At 33.7% G+C, this 20,407-nt stretch overlaps 1 long non-coding RNA gene across 1 annotated transcript in view; it reads right to left on the bottom strand.

Annotated features, from left to right (window-relative positions):
• Nucleotides 1–20,379, bottom strand: part of LOC106147615 — a 47,338-nt gene extending 26,959 nt beyond the window's left edge. The window contains exon 1 of the long non-coding RNA XR_001232549.1: nt 20,325–20,379. This is a non-coding gene — a long non-coding RNA (uncharacterized LOC106147615). The remainder of the gene's footprint in view (nt 1–20,324) is intronic.
• Nucleotides 20,380–20,407: the final 28 nt, after the last annotated feature.

Genomic DNA, 20,407 nt, shown 5'->3' with positions numbered 1-20,407 from the left:
AAAAAAAAAACCAAAAAAAAAAATAAATAAAAGAAACAAACCCAGAAACACATTTCACTATGTAAGAGATGTAGGAATGGTTTAAGTCTTTCATAGATACTTTGTTGTATTAAAAAAATAAATCAAATTCTTACAAAGGGATAGAAAGAATGTACACAATATCAACCTAGAAATACAAATCCAGACAATATTAGCAAAGTAGGAGATTTTGAAGGCAAATATGGAAGTAACATACTTAAATAGTTGTCTCTTAAATATCCACTTGTTAAAGAGTAAATATTTATAAGCTAAAACTTCCAAATGAAAGATCCTAAGTTTGGATAGATTCACAATGGAATGTTGTGCTCACATTTAGAATCAAAGATCTAAAGACTTAATGAAACATAACATATATGCGCTAAGCCCCAGGGAGTGACAAGCCCTTCCAGACAGAAAAGAAAATTTGTTTTCATGCCTGGTAGAAAGAAGAAAAGGGAATCTGTGATACTTGCTGTCATATATACTTTATCATTGCTGGGACAAAATACTGGACACTCACAATTTAAAGGAGGAAAAGTTGTTTTTAGTTCATAGTTTGTAGAAGTTTCAGTCCATGGTCTGATAAGTCAAGGCAGGGCAGCATGACAGAGGGACATCACAGAGGAGAAACAGTTCATGGCAGGAAAGGCAGAAAGCAGCAAGCTGCAGCATTGAGCCTCCCTTTGTCTTTTAACATTTCCAGGCTTCAAATCTATAGGATGGTGTCACCTGAACCCAGGAAGCGCCTTCCCATTATCCACCAAGAACTGTGGTAAACCAATCAGTGGATTAATTTAGTTACCAGTACCCTTACAATATATTCAAATACCCTAATCCAGCATCACACACCCGTGATCCAAACACCTCCCAAAAGCCCTGTCTATGAGTGCATGAGACTTTGGGAGGACCTCCAGATATGAGCCATAACATTCTTCTATAACTTTCTTTTAAATGTGATAATTTATTAACTTTCTTATTGCTATAGTTAATCATTTTCAAATATACATAGTATTAAATTCAGTGAATGTACCACAATGTATTTACCCAGTCTCCTGGTGATAATCATGTGGATTGTTATAGGTTCCATGCTATCATAAATTATGCTGCTAGGAAAACTCTTACTTGCACCTTTGTGCAAATGTTCAAACATGTGTCTACATGATTGATAAATAAGATTGAAACAACGACATTGTAATACTTATAATAGTGTACTTATGAGACTTTATAATGAACAGTCCTATTGGAGATTGAGTATATAGGAATTTTGTTTAAGCTTTTAAAATATATTGTGAGATTATATAGCATTTACTAATGACTAGCAGAACTGAACATATTTACATGTATTTTTAGGACATATTTATTATTCTAGTAAACATTTGCGATATCTTCTTTGCATTTTTCTTTGGGGTACATATCTTATTAAAGATTTGAAGAAATTCATCATATATTCTATATTTTAATATTTTTGAAAAAATAGTAACTGGTTAAGTGATAGATATGTTAATTTTATTGTGGTAATCATTTCACCATATATATCAAATTGTGTTGTAAACCTTAAACTTATACAGTAATATATCTCATTAAATATGGAAAAATATTTTGATTATGTCTGTAATAAATTATTTTTCTATTGTTGCCCTGTGTTATAAACTTTACAGATTTCTTTATTGTTGCTTTTGAAAAATGCACCACATGAAATTTATCATTGTAACCTTGGAAGTGTACATTTTAATGCGTTATGCATTCACATTGCTGTGTGACAGATCTCTGTAACTTTTTTATCTCACAGAACTGAAACTTAATACCCATTAAACCCAGTCCTTCAAAAATCATCTTTCTACTCTGTTTCACTGATTACGACTATTTCAGATATTTCATATGAGTGTAATTTTATAGCACCAACATTTGCTACTGGCTTCTTTCACATAGCATAATGTCTTTAAGGTCCATCCCCTGTTATAGCATCCATAGTATTCTGTTGTATGAATGTACCATGTTCACTTTATCCAGTCATCCCATTAATGTACTTTAATCCATTGCACCCCTTGGGTATTGTGAATAATGCTACCATGAACATGTCTATGCAACCATCTCTTAAAAATTCTGCTTTGAATTTCTTTGGGTGTATAACCAGAAGGAAAATTATGAATCTTATTGTAATTCTTTTTTGATTTTTTTCAGGAATCTCTGTACTATTTTCTATAATGATTATACCATCTGACATTCCCATCAACCATCAACAATTCCCTGTCTCCACATTTTGTCCAGAACTTAACTGTTTTCTGTTCTTTTGTAAGTGAAAATATCTCTCATTATGTTTTTAAAATTTATATTTAATTATTTATTCCAAGGACCCAGCAGAAGTTATAACAGACATTTATTAAATGCTTACTGAAATATGTATTAAATAGGATCATAACCAAACCTGAAAACGGAAGTCTGTTGCATTTTCACTATGGTGAAAATCTTCCCTTGTGCCTTTTGGCCATCTCTGTGTCTCCACTGGAGACTCACCTATTCAAATCCTTTGCAAACTTTGTACTTTGATTATTTTTTCTCAGTTATTAAGTTATAGGAATTCTTTATATATTATTGACATGACCCTCTTATCAGATATATGATTTTCAAGTATATTATCTCATTGTATAGGTTTTGGTTCCATTGGTTGTTTCCTTTGATTCAGAGATGGTGTTTAGGTTTGATATAGTCCTACTTATTCCTGCTTTTGTTGTTCATCTTTTTGGTGTCATATCTAAAGCTTCACTGCACAATTCAATGCCTGGAAAAATTTCAGAGTAGAAAGTTTTAGGTCTTCATCTATTTTGAGGTAATTTTTTTATATGAGACAAAGTGAACATCCAATTTCATTTTCTTCATGTGATTGTCCAGTTTCCTAACGCAATTTCTAGCAGATTGTGTACTCTCTTCATTGTGTGTTCTTGGCACCTTTGACAAAAGATATTTCACTGTGTGTGTTTATTTATCTCTGCGCTCTCTATTCTATTTCATTGATCTGTATGTCAACATTTATGCCTGTAATACATCATGTTAATCGCTGAAGATTTGTACTATGTTATGGAATCAGAAAGGATTAGATTTCCAACTTTTTGAAGAGGGTTTAGGTTCTTAAGTTTAACTTGAGATGTCATATGAATTTTAGGTTCTTTCTTTTTTAAAAAATGTTTTATTAGAACAGTTTTGTGATATGTAATGAACACACATCTTGGGGAGTTGGTACATGTATATATCATGTATTCATTCTTTTTACTTTCTCTTCCCTTCTTTTATCTCGTTTTCTCTTTTTGCAAACAAACAAGCAAACAGAAACACATATCATTGGTATTTTCATAGAGTACATTGGCATTTTGGATCAATCTGGATATAGTATGGACATTTAACAATATTAAGATTTCTAATCCACTAAAACAGGAAATCAGTCTATGTGTTTCCTTCATTGATTTCTTTCAGCAATGTTTTATAGTTTTCAGTGAAGGAATCTTTCACTTCTTTAGTTAAATTTATTACTAAACATTTTTAATTGTGTTCGTCATATCATTGTTTCCTTTTTTGTTTTGTCATCATTAGTGTACGGAATGAGATTTATTATAGCATTTTGATTTTATATTCTGTAAATTTGCTAAAATTGTTAGCTAGTTTTGACAAATTTTGTATGTGTGCCTGTGTGTGTGTGTGCGCATGTGCGCTTGTGACGTTTAGATGTTTCACATATAGAATTATGTTATATGTTACGTTTTTAAATTTGGATACCTTTAGGTTTTTTCTTTCTTTGATGCTCTGACGAGGACTTCGACATACTGTGTTGACTAGAAATGGTGGGAGTGAGTCTTCACTTTTCTCCTGGTTTTATAGGGAAAGACTTCTGTTTTTCACCTTTGAGTATGATGCTATCTGTAGACGTTTCATAAATGCCATTTATTATGTTTATGTTGTTTTCTCCTACTTCTACCTTTCTGAATGTTTTTATTCTGAGATTGAACTGAATTTTATTAAATTTCTTGTAACAGCTGAGTTGAACATGTGTCTATGTCTTTATTTTATTGTGATATATTACAGTGATTAGTTTTCACTTGTAACATGTTACATTCTAGGTCTAAATCTAATTTGCTCCTAATACATAATCCTTTAGCATATTATTGAATTTTTATTGCAATATTCATCAGGGATATTGTTCTATAGTTTTATTTTGTATGTTTTTCACTCATTTTAGTGTCAAAATAATACCATTCTCACAGAATGATTTTAGGAATTTCCTCTTCAATTACTTGGGCATGCCTGCACATTGCTGTTAGTTCTTTAAATGGTTAGTGGGCTTCTCCAATGACACAATTTGGTTCTGGCAGTCTTGGTAGATTATATATTTTAGGAATTTATACATTTTTCCTAGGTCATTCAGTTTGGGGCATATAATCCCTCGTAGAATTATTAATGAGCTAATTAGAAGTCCCATTTAACCCAGATATTTTCTCTTCTGGGTATTTTCCCAGGAGAATTAAAGACTTCATACCACAGTGATATATGTGTACCCATGTTTATAGTAGCACAATTTGTCATAGCTAAATCTCGGAAACAAACCAAAGGCCCATCATCTGAGGAATGGATAAAAAAGATGTGGCATTTTATACAATGGAGTAGTACTCAGCTATAAAAGAAACATAAACTTGTAGTTTTTATAGCTAAATGGATGCAACTAGAGACCATACTCATAAGTGAAATAAATCAGACTCACATGTGTAAACATCATATTATCTCTCTAATGTAAGAACCTGAAAGAGTAAATAAAACCCAAAACGTACAATTGATGATATGAAAAGGAAAGAAATTGCTCAAAGGGAGGAACAATTGGGGTGAGGGAAAGAATAAAAAGTAAGAAAGAAGGAAGACCATAGATAGATAGATAGATAGATAGATAGATAGATAGATAGATAGATAGATAGGAAGATAGCTGGGATAACTGTACTGCTGATACTTGGCGGTTTATTGAAAGGAACAGTTCATGCTTAAATTTTTTTACATTTTGATCACTTTTGCATGCTTATATCTGGTAATCTGAGCAACTGATTAGAAACAGCAACAGAACAACCACAGGTGAATTCTTATCATCTTGTCTAGTGAAACTCTGTGTTGTCTCTAATTTTTTTAACTATTATTTTTTATTCTCTTTAATAGTTTGAACAATCTTCAATTCTTACATCTGGTAATCTGAGCAACTTAGTTGAAGAAAACAGTATGTAATAACAACCACCGTCAACTCATATAATTTTATTTTGAAATCCTGTATCATTTTTAATGTTCTTGCTTCATTTTGTTTTTGTCTGTGATGTTGGTATTTTGCTACTGTTCTTTATTTACTACTCTCTTTAAAATAAAAAATAATTATTTATGAGCTATTTTTCTGGAGCATCAAAAATGCATGTGTGTGTGTGTGTGTGTGTGTGTGTGTGTGTGTGTGTGTTTGTTACATCCATTCACTTAATTCTTGTGTTACATCCATTAACTTAATTCTTTCCACAATTCTAGTTGCAAACAGAATTGAATGAGAATTGGATCAGATTTCCCCATAAAGTTAACATTGAATCTAAACATTGAATTTAATTGTTTTCTTCTGTTCAGTGTGCGACTAGAATTGTTGAAAGAATTAAATTGGTGAATGGAGGTAACACTATATATATATACATATATATATACACACACACAAACACACACACACACACACACACACACACATACACACACACATATTGCAGTTATACCAAACAGTTATCTACTAAGAAATTTATAGTTAGTATGTCTTCAGTATGACTCTTAATAGGCCACTTTACCAATATGTTTTTCCTAGTTACTTAGAAGTAATATGTAATTTAGAAGTCATCAGTAATTTCTTCCTTTCCTTAGTGTATTATGTAAAATCTATCAACATGTTTGGCTAGAACAAAATCAAAATATCTTCTGAATCTGATCATTTCCTATAAGCTGCATCATAGCAGTAGTTTTAATTTTAATCATCTTTCTTCTAAGCACTTTCAATAGCTTTCTAACTAGTCTTCCTGAAGCCATTCTTCGTCCTACAGAAACTTTTCTCTATAAAATTTCTAGTTTGACTGTGTCTCAACCCCTAATTTAAAAAAACCCGCCTAAATTCGATCACATCTGTCCTTTGCTCATAACTCATTAATACTTTTCAATGACATTTACAATAATATCCAAAAATTTCTTAAGTTTACAGCATCCCTTATGCTGCAAATATATTTTATTTTTATAAAAAGCAAAATTTAATGAGCCTGTGTTAGTAAAAGATTTAAACTTTAAAATGGGAATTTGTTCTTAAAATTATGCTTTCTTTAATTTATAAAATATGTATATTGCCCCTAGAATAGTACCTGCATGAATAATGTGCCCAATAAATATGGATTAAAGAATGAATTGAGTAAGAAAGTATTTATGCACAAATCTCAATTTTTGTAACCCCATTTCACCTTTCCTGAAGAGTGATTTATTTGACATATCTTACTTTAACCTGTGTTCATTTATGTTAGAGAATGACAAAAGATCATTATATAGATATTAGGCGATAAGCAAAATATAATCAGTATGCCAGAATGTACCTATCCACAACGACTTTGTAAGCACATTTATGAAGAAAAATGGTACCAACCAAATTACAGATCTCTCAGTTATATACACATGTTATATATAAAATCAAATACGTAGTCATCCCCATACTACTTAGTCCTCATTAATAAATTCCTTATATCACTTGCCATTCCATGCGGTTATCAAGCTTCACAGAAATATAAAGCCATCTGGGATTTAGTCTACATAAAAGTCATAAATCAATTCACAAACAAAGCATAAAACTGAGAAAGATTCATTATCTACTTAAGCAGCTGTTATTCATAAGTACAAATGGAACCACCAGGGGACACTGAGGCTCTTTCAGGTAATCCGTGAGTTCAAAATTATTTCATGGCATTTCTAAGATGTTATTTTCCTTTTAACCCTCATTTTCTCTTGAGTGTACTGCGGTGTTCTCCAAACACTACCTGAGTTAAGATATTGTAACATGTTTGATGCAGAAACATGTATGAGAGCTTACCCTCAATTAAGTAAGTAATTCAAAACGCTTGCAAAAACAAATTTTAAAATGATGTTCCTTTCAATAAAGTTTTAGAGAAGTATCATTTTCATAAAATATAATTTCAGTTAATATACACAGGGCTTTTAGCATAATTTTAAATGAATTAGTGAAAACATTATAAAATGTAATTTAATCTCTGATATCTTAATTATAGATAGAGATAACTAAGAAAAAATTAACGTTGGAGTCCTTAATGATTTTAAATGTGCATAAAGAAGGCCTGAGAGAGCACAGATTGAAAAGTGATTTTCTAAGAGAGCCCTTAAAGGCTTCTTTTAAAATTGCTTATGCTCCTTCCAACTCTATTTCCATTGGATTAGGGAAATAATTCCATATCAATTTTTAGGTAGAAATAAATTAGAATGAAAAAATGCTTAGCACAATGCTTAAGATAATTATTACAATTATTATTATTTGTAGAATAAGAAAATATTATTTTATCATAACATTGAAGATACGCAGATATATAGCATAACTAAAAACAGACCAAAGATGATATTTAGTTAACCCCACTATTTGTCTGTATGTATATTTAAACTGTTTTTAAATTTTTAATTCACACATATTTCTACAGATTTAAGAGTAACCATGTGATGTTTTGATGTGTATAATCATTCCATAATTTTCACACTATGGCAAGTATATCTATATCCTCAAACATTTACTGTTTTTATGATGAGACCATTCAAAATAATTTCTAGATTTTTTGAGAAACAGTACATTACCTGATTTATTGTACACGTAAATTTAACTTAGTATCTTTTTAATAAGCCTTTTCCATTCTTTCAGGCTCCCTCCTCTTCCCAGCCTCCTGTAACTACTATTCTAATCTCAAGTTTTGTGAGATTAAAATTTTAGATTTTACGTAGGGGTCAGATTATGCCATTCTTGTCTTTCTATGCCTCATTTATTTCTTCTAAAATAGTGTTGACCAGTCCAAAGCATATTATTGAAAATGACAAAATTTCATTTATTTTTATGGCCCAATATATTATTTCATCATGCATATTAGGTCTCAAATTTTCTTCTCTCTCTCTCTCTCTCTCTCCATCTCTCTCTCTCTCTCTCTCTCTCTCTCCTTCCTTTTTTCCTTCCTTCTTTCCTTCTTTCTTTCCTTTAACTGGGAATTTATCCCAGGGTTTTCATTTGGGGTTATATACACAGATCTTTTTGAAAATTTTATTTGGATAAAAGGTCTTGCTAAATTGCTAAATTATCCAGGCTGAGACTGTAATCTTCCTGTCACAGCCTCGAGATTGTGCTGGGATTATAGGCACATGACATCATGCATAGCTCTACAATTTGTTTATTCATTCATCTGTTGATAGCCATCTGAGTTTTGTTTTATTTCTTAGATACTGTGACCAGTACTGCAGTGAACAATGGAGTGCATATCTTTTTTTAACTTAGTAGTTTTACTTACTTTTGAAATACACTAAGTAGTAGGATTGCTGGAACCTAAGGTAGTTGTACTTTTTTTTCTTTGAGGAACCTCCATACTGTTTACCATAGTACATGTACTACAAATTTACATACCTACTAAATTTGCTTGCTTTTTCTTTTTTCCCCACATCCTCACCAGCACATCTTGTATTTGTCCTTTGTAAATAGCCATTAAAACTGGAATGAGTTGATATGTCAGTCATGCTGAACATTTTTTCACGTTCCTCTTGGCCATTTGTCTGTCTTCTTTTGAGAAATGCCCATGGAGATCTACAGCCCTTTGAAAAATCATTATTTGTTTATTTTATTGTCAGATATAGATATAAACAGTAATTTGCAAATATTTTCTGTCATGCTTTAGGTTTCCTCTTCACTCTTCTGTTTTCTTTGTTATCAGGAAATCTTTTTTTTACTGATCTAATTTGATTTGTCTGCTCTTGCTTTTGTTGTCTTTACCTTTTATGCTTTAGCCAAAAATCACTTACCATTCTAATGCTGTAAAGCACTTACCATCTTTGTTTTCTTAGTACATTCATCATTGCAAGTTACATATATATATATGTATATATATAATCCATTTTGAGTTGATTTATGTATACTAAAAGGCATCTAATTTAATTCTTCTACATGAGGATATCCAATTTTCATGGTAGTATTTATTGAAAAGACCCTTTTAAATGTGTATTCTTAGCATCTTTTGAAAGTCAACTGATCATACAGTCACGTATTTATTTCTTTATTCTCTATTCTGTTCAACGGAATAGTTCTGTTGTAGTTTTTTTGCTAGTATCATGTTTTGTTTTGTTTTGTTTTGTTGTTTTTTTTTTCCAGTACCGGGAATCAAACTCACAACCTTGCGCTTACCAGGCAGGCGTTGTGCCGCTGAGCTAAATCCCCAGCCCCTTTACTAGTATCATGTTATTAAGACATTATGGTACTTTAGTAGTATATTTTAAAGTCAGTATACAAGGTATGACTGGAAAACACAGTAAATATTTAAACTTCTAAAAATATATTACAGTAAAAACACATGCCAATAATCCCCTTCAAAATATTACCCCTCTTTGAAAATAATTATCCCCATCATTCTCTTCACTTTCCAAAGCAGTTATTAAAGTACTCTATCACAGGTATTTTGAGAGAATTTGCATTCTATTTGTATGTCATTTGTGTGTGATATGGAAATTTTAGTAATACTGACCCTTCCAATTCTTGAACATGGGATACTTTTATATATTTTATGCCTTCTTAAATTTCTAGCAACAATGGTATAATTTTTAGTGTAGAAGTGATTTACTTCTTTGGTTAAATTTGTTATTCAGTATTTTGTGTAGCTATTATCAAATGCATATTTGATTTCTTATTTCTAGATCATTCAATATTGGGGTATGGAAATGCTACTGATTTTTAAAGATGATTTTGTATTTTGCTGCTTTGTTGGATTCATATACATGTAGTACTTTGTTTTTCGAAGAACAATGAATTTGTCATTTGCATAGTCCTTTTATTTATTACTTCATTTATTTATATTTTGTTATTATTTTTACTTCTAGCATTGTGGGCTTTAGATTGTTCTTTACTTCACAGTTACTTAAAGTACTGCAATAAGTTGGTTATTTGAGATACTTGTACTGTTTTGCTGTAGACATTCATTACTTTAATCTTCCTTTTTATTACTGATTTTGCTATGCCTTAGGTATTGACATGTACTTTCATTATCATTTGTCTCAATGCATTTTTCAATTTCTTCTTAATTTCTTCATAGATACATTGGTTGTTGGAGATTCCTGCTTTCTTAATTTTTGTATATCTGTATAGTATCCAGAATTTTTCTTGTACTCATCCATAGATTTAGCTCAATGTGGACAGAAAAACCATGTGATATGAGTTTAATTGTTAAGATGTGCTGAGAATTGTTTTGTAGCAGAGAATGTGATCTGTCATGGAGAATACTCTGTTTGTTATTGGAGATTGTGTATTTTGGATTTGTTGGATGAAATGTTCCATAGATATATGTTCAGTTCACTTGACCAAGGGTGTAATTAATTGAACTCTTATTTTTTTAACATTGTGTCTATATGATTTGTTCTTTGACAAAAATATTAAAGTCCCCAACTATTTTTTTTTTGTGTGTGTGTGTGGTACCGAGAATCAAACTCCTGACTTCACACTTGCTAGGCAGGTACTTGTGCAGCTAAGCTATATCCCTGGCCCCTAGTCCCCTACTATCAGTGGACAAAAATCTACCTTTTTAAAATATATTACTATCTACTTTTTAGATTTAGCACTCAAATATTGGTTTATATATACTCATTATTTTTTATTATCTTCCTGAATTATCCCTCCTGTCATGATATAATGACTTTTCAGTTTTGTTTTTACTGATTTTGATATAACATCTATTTTATCTGACATGTATACAGCTACTCTTCCTCTTTTGGACTTCGTTTGCATGGGATACCTTTATCTACTCCCCCAATTTCAATCTATTTATGTCCTTAGAGATGAAGTGAATTTCTTGTAATGAGTGTATAAATGGGACTTTAAAATCTATTAATCATTCTACGGCTTTACACTGGAGATTTAATCTGTTCACACATAAGACAATTATTAATAAATAAGGTCTTACTACTGCCAATATGTTTGTTGCTTGCTATTCTTTTTTTGTAGTTTCCTACTTCCTCTTTTATACTTTTCCTTTGTGTCAAAAATTTCTTATACTTGTGGTATGTCTACTACAGATTTTTGGTTTTTGGTGACCATAAGGCTTCTGTAAAACATCTTTTCACTTTGATAATTTATTTTGGTTATAGCTGAACTTTAAACATAAAATAAAAAAGAAAAAGTGATAAATACATTTTATATTTCAACACCATTCCTTCCACATTTTGAATTTCTGTCACTCCATTTGACACCTCTCTATCACTTCACTCATAGAGAAGTAATTTAGGTATTTTTGCTTTTACTGGTTTTATTTTGTCTTCATACTAAAGATATTTTTATTCACCCTGCTTACCATATCAGAATATTCTGAATTTCTCTGTATTGTGCCTCTTACAAATGAATTTTGTACTATTGCTGTCTTCTTGTAACTATCTAGTATTCCTTTTAGTTTGAAAAACTTATTTTGTTATTTCTTGGTAGATATGCCATGGTAGTGTTAAATTCACTCATTTTGTTTGGGTGGGCACATTTATAATTCTTCCATTTCTGAAGAACAGCTTTGCTGGATATTGTATCCTTGGTTGGCAATTATTATCTCTCAACACTGTGAATGTGTTATCTTATTTCCTGCTGTTCTGTAAGGTTTTACTGAAAAGTCTGCTGTTAGGTGGATGGAATCATCTTTATGTATGTCGTTTTGCTTGCTCCATCGAGAATCCTCTTTGTCTTTCAACTTTGATAGCTTCATTATAATAGACCGTGTAGAGGACTTAATTTAATTGACTCTGATTGGCCCTTCTCTACTACGATGTTTGTATCCTTCTCTAAATTTGGAAAGTGTTCTATTAATTCTTTGATCTCTCTACCCATTTCACATTCTGAAGTCTCTCTTGAACCCCAGTAATTCATACATTTACTCATTTCATGCTGTTTTATGTTTCCTAGAACCTTTCTTCATTCCTCTTCATTCTTATTTTGTCCTCCAGATTTTTTATTTTTAAATAGTTTGCTTTTAAGATCATTGATTTGTCTATCGAAAAGATTCTGCTATTGATGTTTACATATTAAATTTCATTTCCTTTTATTGAATTTTTCAGCATCAGAATTTCTATTTGATTTTAATTGCTGCAATCTCTCTATTAATTTTGTCTGATGAATTTCTGAATTGTTTGTGTGTGTTCTTGAATTTTGTTGAGTTTCTTTAAACAGCTTTTTGAATTCTCTGACTGAGACTTCTATGTAACCATCAATTTGTGATCAGTTTATAGTACTTTATTTTGTCTATTTCATGAGGTCATTGTATTGTGAATATGATTGATGCTTGTTTGCATAGGAAAACATCTCCTTATTGAAAAATTGTATATTTATTTCAGCCTTTCCAATCTGCATTGAACTTGTCCTTCTAGAAATTCAAGCAGTTTTGTCATTATGTTCTCTTAGCCTAGTTATCTCTGCTATTTCAGCTTTAGAGGGCATTCCATCAGAGATTTGTCTCAGGCGTGCCTTTGGTGTACTGCTCAGCATACATTTGCAGGATGCCAAAAGAGAGTATTCCATTCCTGTAAAGTCTTCAAGCTCCTGTTTGGGGTCAGGGCTGGCCAAGATCCCTGGACTAGTCATTGGCCTTTGTTCACACACATGGGAACCACCTGGTGCTGGGCCTTACTGTCTGGCCTTGGGTTCTAATGTGTCATCTTGCAATTATCTCCCTCTGTTTTTTTCCAAGTACATAATGACTGATTTTCTGCCTCAGACTGGAGAAGGCACATGGGAGACAATCCTGTGTCCAACATAACTGACTCAACACCGAGTCACTCAAAGAACCCACATCTTGCTAAGTCAACATAGCACAGGGGTGGAACTAAAGCCCGTGATCCTACTGCCTACAAGATGCTGTGGTCTATTCACAGCTTAAGAAAACTCAACCAGATGGTACTGGAGTGTGCCAGGACATGAATTTATGACACTGTGGTCACAGATTTTACCTTGGTTCACCAAAGTTTCATAAACTTAATCCTCAAGGACTGGCCTTGATGCAGGGGCCTTTGTGTTATGCCTAGTATTTGTGCTCCACCGTTGTAGACTCACAACTGAGATTCACAGTCCTTTGTTTCTTCCCTGCTTCATTAACTTGTAGATAGTGTCTTTCCCATGCCATAACTGGTAAATATGTGGGCTGGAAGGTCGGTCTGTCCTGCTGGTGTTGTGGGTTTCTATGTGGCTTCCGGGCTGATTCAGAGGCTTTATCCTTGAGCACTGACCTGGGGAGAGGGATGGTGTGGCTATCTTAAGTACTAGGTTTCACTATGACAGAGTTAGGCCTGGATTCCAAGTCAAAGATGTGAACTTAATTCCCTCTCCCTCCCCCAGGCAGGAGAATTATTCTCTATGTCATACCGCTTAATCTTGGTAGAAAGATGATGAAGATAATTGTTTTTCTCTTCTTGCCTCATTCAATGAGACTTTTGTTATTATGCCAAAGACTATACTATAATTTTTCATCTGGACTTCTTAGCTCTGAGGACAGTTGTTTAAATTGATATTTCTGTGGAAAGATGCTCCCTGGAGAGTCTCACTCTACCAACTTGCTCTCCATGATATATTATATTGCTTTTATATTTCAAGATACTTTGGTTAAGTAAAGATGCACTGAATTTTCAAACGCAGAAAATATAACCTCTAAATAATTATAAAATTATGATTTGATTATAAGAAAAAAGGGCAATATCAGATTCAATTTTAAAGAAAAAGCACCTCAAAATGTCTTCTATACATTTTGAAATATTCCTTAAGATAATTATGCATTTCCTTGATGCATGATGGAAGAAAGGAATGCTACTTGACATATAAATATAAATTTGAATTACTATTGGCAAGAATTCTCTTGACTAAAAAATTATACTATGCTAGGCTGTTTAACAAATTACTTCCAAAAATTAAGTTGTCAGACAGTGGACATTTGAAATCTTCTTTAAATCTCTGAGTTGATTTTATTTTTACAACTAAGAGAAAACTCAGGGAAAATGACACCAAAATATGGCCCCATTGTTCCTGGAATCCTTGCCAGGGGATCACACTATAGGGAGTCCCAATAACCATCACTGGCGACTTGCCCCAAAAGAATACTTAATGGCAAAAGTAAAAGTCAAGTAAGAAGGAATTTAATGCTGAAATATATATATTTGGAACACATGGTGTGGGGAACATATTCTCAACTGTCTTGAGGAGTATTGACAGAAGCTTCAAATTCAAATAGGGTCTTTGAATTCGGGGGGTCTGATATTTTTTAATTCTTTATATGTTCTAGATGTAAGTCCTTTGTCTGAGGGACAGTTAGTTAAAATGTTTTTCCACTCTGTGGGTTGTCTTTTCACTCTACTGGTGATTTCTTCTGAAGTACAAAAGCTTTTAAGTAGGCTGAGATCCCAGTTGTTGATTCTTTGAAGTGTTTCCCATGAAGTTTGGGTTTTGTTCATGAAGACCATGTTTACTTCTATGTCTTCAAGATTTTGACCTACTTTCTCTTCTAGTAGATTTACTGTTTCTACTTTAATATTTAGATCTTTGATCCATTTTGACATTAGTTTAGTGCATTATTGTTGGTTTATTGAAAGGCTATCTGGTAATCTGAGCAATTACTTTGAAGGTAACATTTACTATCATCAAAAATGATTTCCTAGTATTTTGTTTTGAAATTCTGTACCATTTTTATAATTGTTTGTAGTTTTTTGTTTTTGTCATTGTTTCTGTTCTTTTGTTTTTGTTCTTTTCTCATTAAAAAGATTTAAATAGAGTAAGGTACTAAAACTGACAGTGGAAGGGTATGCATCTGGTTGATCAGTTTTAGTAATAATGAAGATGCTGTTGAATGGCAGTAGTTTTAATTCTTGTCACTGGGTGTTTACCTATGGGACCTATTGTTTCCAGGTGACTGAATGTTTAAGAGAAAGTACTAATCAAGGAGGCAAGATGGAGTTCCTTAGGCCTTTACGTTTAAGGCAATGACTGACAAGCACTATGTGCTAATCCTCGGGTACGGAATGCCACCTAGTACAATCTGGCAGTAGAGATTGGATGATAGTGTCCCTGCAGATGTTGACAATTATATCAGTTACTCTTTTCTGCTATCAGCCTGAAATGGGGAGAACTATCAGCTTTAGACCAACACTTCTTGAATGATTAACAAGTTTACATGTAGAGATCAGCAGGCATGTCACCCAGAGTTTAAAGTACCAAAGAGTCAAATACTAAATGAAGGCAAAGATGTCAAGCTTTGATTCTGCTTTGCAACCCATCAGTTAACTGCAGGCCCATGTGAAAAAACCAATGCCTTTTAGTAAAACTAGCCTGTGAGTCCCAGTTTATTATTGTTTGGATCTAAAATTCCCATAAAAACACATGTGTTAAATTAGATAATGTTTAATGTATAGTCAGAAAAGGACTGGGTTCTCAAGGAAGTCAGTGAAAGTTGGAGACATCAGAATTATGGCTAGAGGTGCATCTGAAGGAGGCAAGGCCTCAAAATAAAGTCACAGTGGCTAGAATTACATACTCTACTATGGGATGAATGGAAATTTGTGATCATATTTTAATTATTACCACTCATTCCATTAAATTCAGATATGCATCAGACACAAGCCTGGAGAAGAAAGCCTTGAGCCCATCCCTTCTCTAAATGTTTCTGTTTCAGAATTCAGAGATAAGTCAAGGTTAATGATGTGAGGCATATTTGCTTGCTACATGCTCTGCATCCCTCTTATATCAATCTTAGCTAAGCAGCTATACTCATAACCTTATTGGCTGATTATAGTTTGATCGATGTTGTACCCACATCGATTCTGTACCCACCTCATGATTTGCCCTATAAAATATTCTTAGACAAATGACCTCGATGGCAGTACACCTGGGACCCCTCCCGTCTCTTAGGAACTATTTCTATCCCCCAATAAACCTTTTCTATTCTTAACTTCTTTTGTCCTTTGGAATTGATTCTTCAATTTCTGGGGCACAAATTCAGTACATCTGATATCTAGCAGGTAGGGAGTTATATTTCTCCTACATTAAAAGGTTATTGTAACATGGGGGCTCTCACTTCATCAGAATGTTGATCCACTGATAGAGTCTTAATTCAATGAAATTATTGAGAGTTTTTGGAAATTTAAAAAGTGGGCGTACTTAAATAGAGTAGGTTATGAGGACTTGAACTTTAGGTTTATATCTTCTTTCCATCCACTTCCTCTCTGGTGTTCTGTCCCTTTCCTGCTCTTGTTTCCTCTCCTATTCTCCCTCCCTCCCTGTTTCACTCCTTTCTGGCTGATGTGATCTGAGCCATTTTCCTCCTTCTTCCACTTCCTCCTTCTTCCATAATGTTTCTGAGCCAAATGACAGTGGATGGAAAGGTCTGAATCCCAGACCAAAAACAAACTTTCTTTCTTAAATTGTTCTAAGGTTTGCTGTAAAAGCCACAGAGAGCTGACTAACAAACTATTGTACCATGGTCAATAAAAAAGAAGGTAAGGAAACCAGTACTGCTTTCTTCTCTAGGCCTCAAGACACATATCCATTTACCCTAGTACTGAGAGATATACTTTTTGAAATTGTAGATAATCTTAAAATTGCTTATATCATGTGTGTATAATTATGTATGTATATATATATATATATGAATGACTACTAGTGATACAGAATTAATGGACAACCTGTTAAACATGCTAAGGTCATGTGTACTTAAACATTATGTGATAAACTCTAGCTTCATATGAAATTATAAAGTCCAATAAAATCACTGTGGTATATGCCAAAGTAAAATAAATTGACAGATTTAGTATAGAAGAGATACTAATTCACAAAAAAGTATGTGAGAATAATATGGTTTTAACATTAACTAACAGTGGACTAGTATTTAAGATAAGTCTAAAATTCCCTTGATTAGAAAGTAAAGAAAAATTCGTTAATGTACAATAATACTGTATTATAGAAGACTGCTACTGCAGTAGGGACAGAAAATATCTAGCAATTACAAGAATGTGTATTCAAAAATGAATTGAAATTTTAATATAGTAGAATGGCAGGGAAGATGGTCATTGTTTATATAAAATTCTATTTCACATCTAAAGAAAAGACATATTGGAAAAAAGGCAGTTGGTTTGCAAGAGATAGACATAAAAAGCTGAATTAAAATAAGAAATACTGATTAAACTCATCAAGGCACCATCCAAGGAAAAAATCTTTCCCAGAATTACTTGAGTGATAAAGTCCTAAGGCAAAGAGCATTCTCTCCTAATTTTATTGCATCATTGTTTCAGTACAATGAACTTAAGCATTAAAAAACACTCTTAAAATGATTTTCCTCTCCCAGACATCTTCAGGAAGCCCAGTGAGTCTGGGCTCTTCCTCCCTGACCAGTGTGCAAGGCAGAAGAAATGCCAGCCACCCTCTGGGGCCTTGGTGGCTACCCACCGCACCCATAGTGTGTCTGTCGTGGCTGGGCTGAACCCCGGACATCTTCTCCTCGGTGGCTACCTACCACACCCATAGTGTATCTTCCGGGCCTGAGCGAAACGTCAGACACCTTTAGGAATGCAGTGAATTACTCTGGGGCCTCCCCCACTAGGGTGAAAGGCACATGGATATCTGGACAACTTCTGGGGCCTTGGTGGTCACTTCCAGAGCAACTCACACACCCCTGGTAGCTCAGCTGAAACCTGAACATAGTCAGTGTCCTCAGGGAGCTCAACCTCACCCCTCCCCTTCCAATGTGGGAAGCAGGCTCTGTCCTGGGCAAAATCTGAAGCCTCCGTGAACATGAACTGCATCCCCGCTACTGCTGTGGAAGCTGGGCCGAACCCCAGGCAGTCTCAGGAACACCAGCAAGCTTCCCTTGCCCTTCCCACACACTCTGGGGAGCCAACTGAATGCAAGAAATGTCGGGAGCATCTGGGACCCCACCTTATCACCACTCACTAGCACAGGAGCTACACTGGGTACTGGGTATCTTCAGACTCTATCCCTGCCACTCATACACAATCATGACAGTGAGAATGCACTACAGGGAGTATCTGGTTCTTCAAAAATGACAAAATGAAGGAGCAAAATGAAATCCCAGACCTTCACACCACCCAAAACAAGTCCAGGAGGCATCAACATAGAAGAACTTGGAAGTCATACACTGAAATTTCTGAAATGATAGCAACTGAAGTAAAGAAACAACTCCATCAGGTCATAGAAGACATCAGATTAGAAATAATGTCTCAAGTGAAAAAAGAAATAACAACAGTAACGAGACAAATGTTCAGCATAGCTAAAGATGACATAGACAAGAAAAGAAAAGAGGATAGACAACTCAATGAAACGTTCAGGGAACAACATAGAAAAGAACTATAAGGTATAAAACAGATGTACACTGATATCCTGGAACTTAAAAATTCCATTGAAAACTTGCAAAACCCTCTGAACAAAGCTGAAGATAGACTTTCAGACCTCGAAGACAGCATTGCCACTAATGAACGTGAAAGGAGGGATCTCTTAAAAACAAGAAGGAACCAGGAAATAACAATTCAACAAGTGGAAGACGAAGCAAAGTGAATCAATGTCAGAATAATAGGTATTAATGAAAGAGCAGGTGCCAACAGAAATGACATAAAAAGACTATTTGCAGAAACAATAGCAGAAAATTTCCCAGGCATGGTAAGAGAATCAGACGTCCAGATAAGTGAAGCATATAAAACTCCAGTTAATCATAACCAAAATAAATCTACCCCCAGACATATAGTGATCCAGATCCCAGAAACTCAACAAAAGCTTAGAATATTAAAAGCTGTTACAGAAAAGAAACAGATCACCTATAAAGGAAAGCCTATCAGAATCTTGGCAGACTTCTCAACACAAAGCATCAAGGCAAGAAGAGCTTAGAGTGAAGTATTTCAGGTACTGAAAGAAAACAACTTCCAACCCAGATTGATGTACTCTGCAAAGCTCTCTTTCAAATTTAAAGGAGAAATAAAATATTTCCATGATAAAGAACAACTGAAAAATGCATGAGCCCCAAAGCAATCCTACAAAGAGTACTAAAAGATATACTAGAAAGAGATAAAACAGACCGCAACTTCAAGAACAACAACAGAAAGGAATCACCAAGCAAAGCAAGCAATTAAACAGAGGGAAAATGAAATATCCAAAACAGGAGAATAACATGACAAAGACAAGCCAGTACATATCAGTTATAACCATCAATGTAAATGGTCTCAATGCACCAACCAAAAGAAACACACTTGCAGAGTGGATTAGGAAACAAAACCCAATTATATGATGTATAAAAGAAGCCCGTTTAACTCAAAAGGAAATTCAAAGACTGAAAATTAAGTGCTGGGAAACAATACTCCATGCTACAGGAACCCAGAAAAAAGCAGGTGTAGCTATTCTGTTTGCTGACAATGTGAACTTCAAACCAAGAACAATCAAAAAAGATAAAGAAGGTCACTACATACTTGTGAGGGGAAAGCTTCAAGAGGAAGAGATAACAATCATAAACATCTATGCACCAAATATAGGAGATACCACCTATATAAGACAAATTCCAACGCACACAAAAAATGAGATAAGTAGCAACACAATCATAACAGGGGACTTTAACACACCATGGTCACAAAGAGATAGATGAACTAGACAAAAAATTGGGAAAGAAATAGCAGAACTTAACCAAACGAGTGAACACATGGAATTAGTAGAACTTTACAGAGTGTTCCACCCAACAGCATCAGAATACACATTCTTCTCAGCTGCACATGGGACATTCTTTAAAACAGACCATACACTGGTACATACAACATGTTTAAGTAAATGCAAAGGAATTGAAATTATCCCATGTATACTATCAGGTCATAGTGCAATGAAATTGGAAATTAATGACAAACAAAAACACAAAAACTCCATTAACATTTGGAAATTAAACAACATTTTCCTGAACAACCAATGGGTCACAGATGAAATCAAAGTAGAGATTAAACACTATTTACAATCAAATGAAACTAGAGATACAACCTACCGGACCCAGTGGGACGGAATGAAAGCTGTCCTCAGGGATATTTATAGCAGTGAACTCCAATGTAGGAATACAGAACAAGTACA

The sequence above is a fragment of the Chinchilla lanigera genome, unplaced genomic scaffold (assembly GCF_000276665.1).
Source record: "Chinchilla lanigera isolate Chin_1 unplaced genomic scaffold, ChiLan1.0 scaffold00197, whole genome shotgun sequence".
Lineage (NCBI taxonomy): Eukaryota > Metazoa > Chordata > Mammalia > Rodentia > Chinchillidae > Chinchilla > Chinchilla lanigera.
This window is presented reverse-complemented; position numbering and strand designations above follow the sequence as displayed.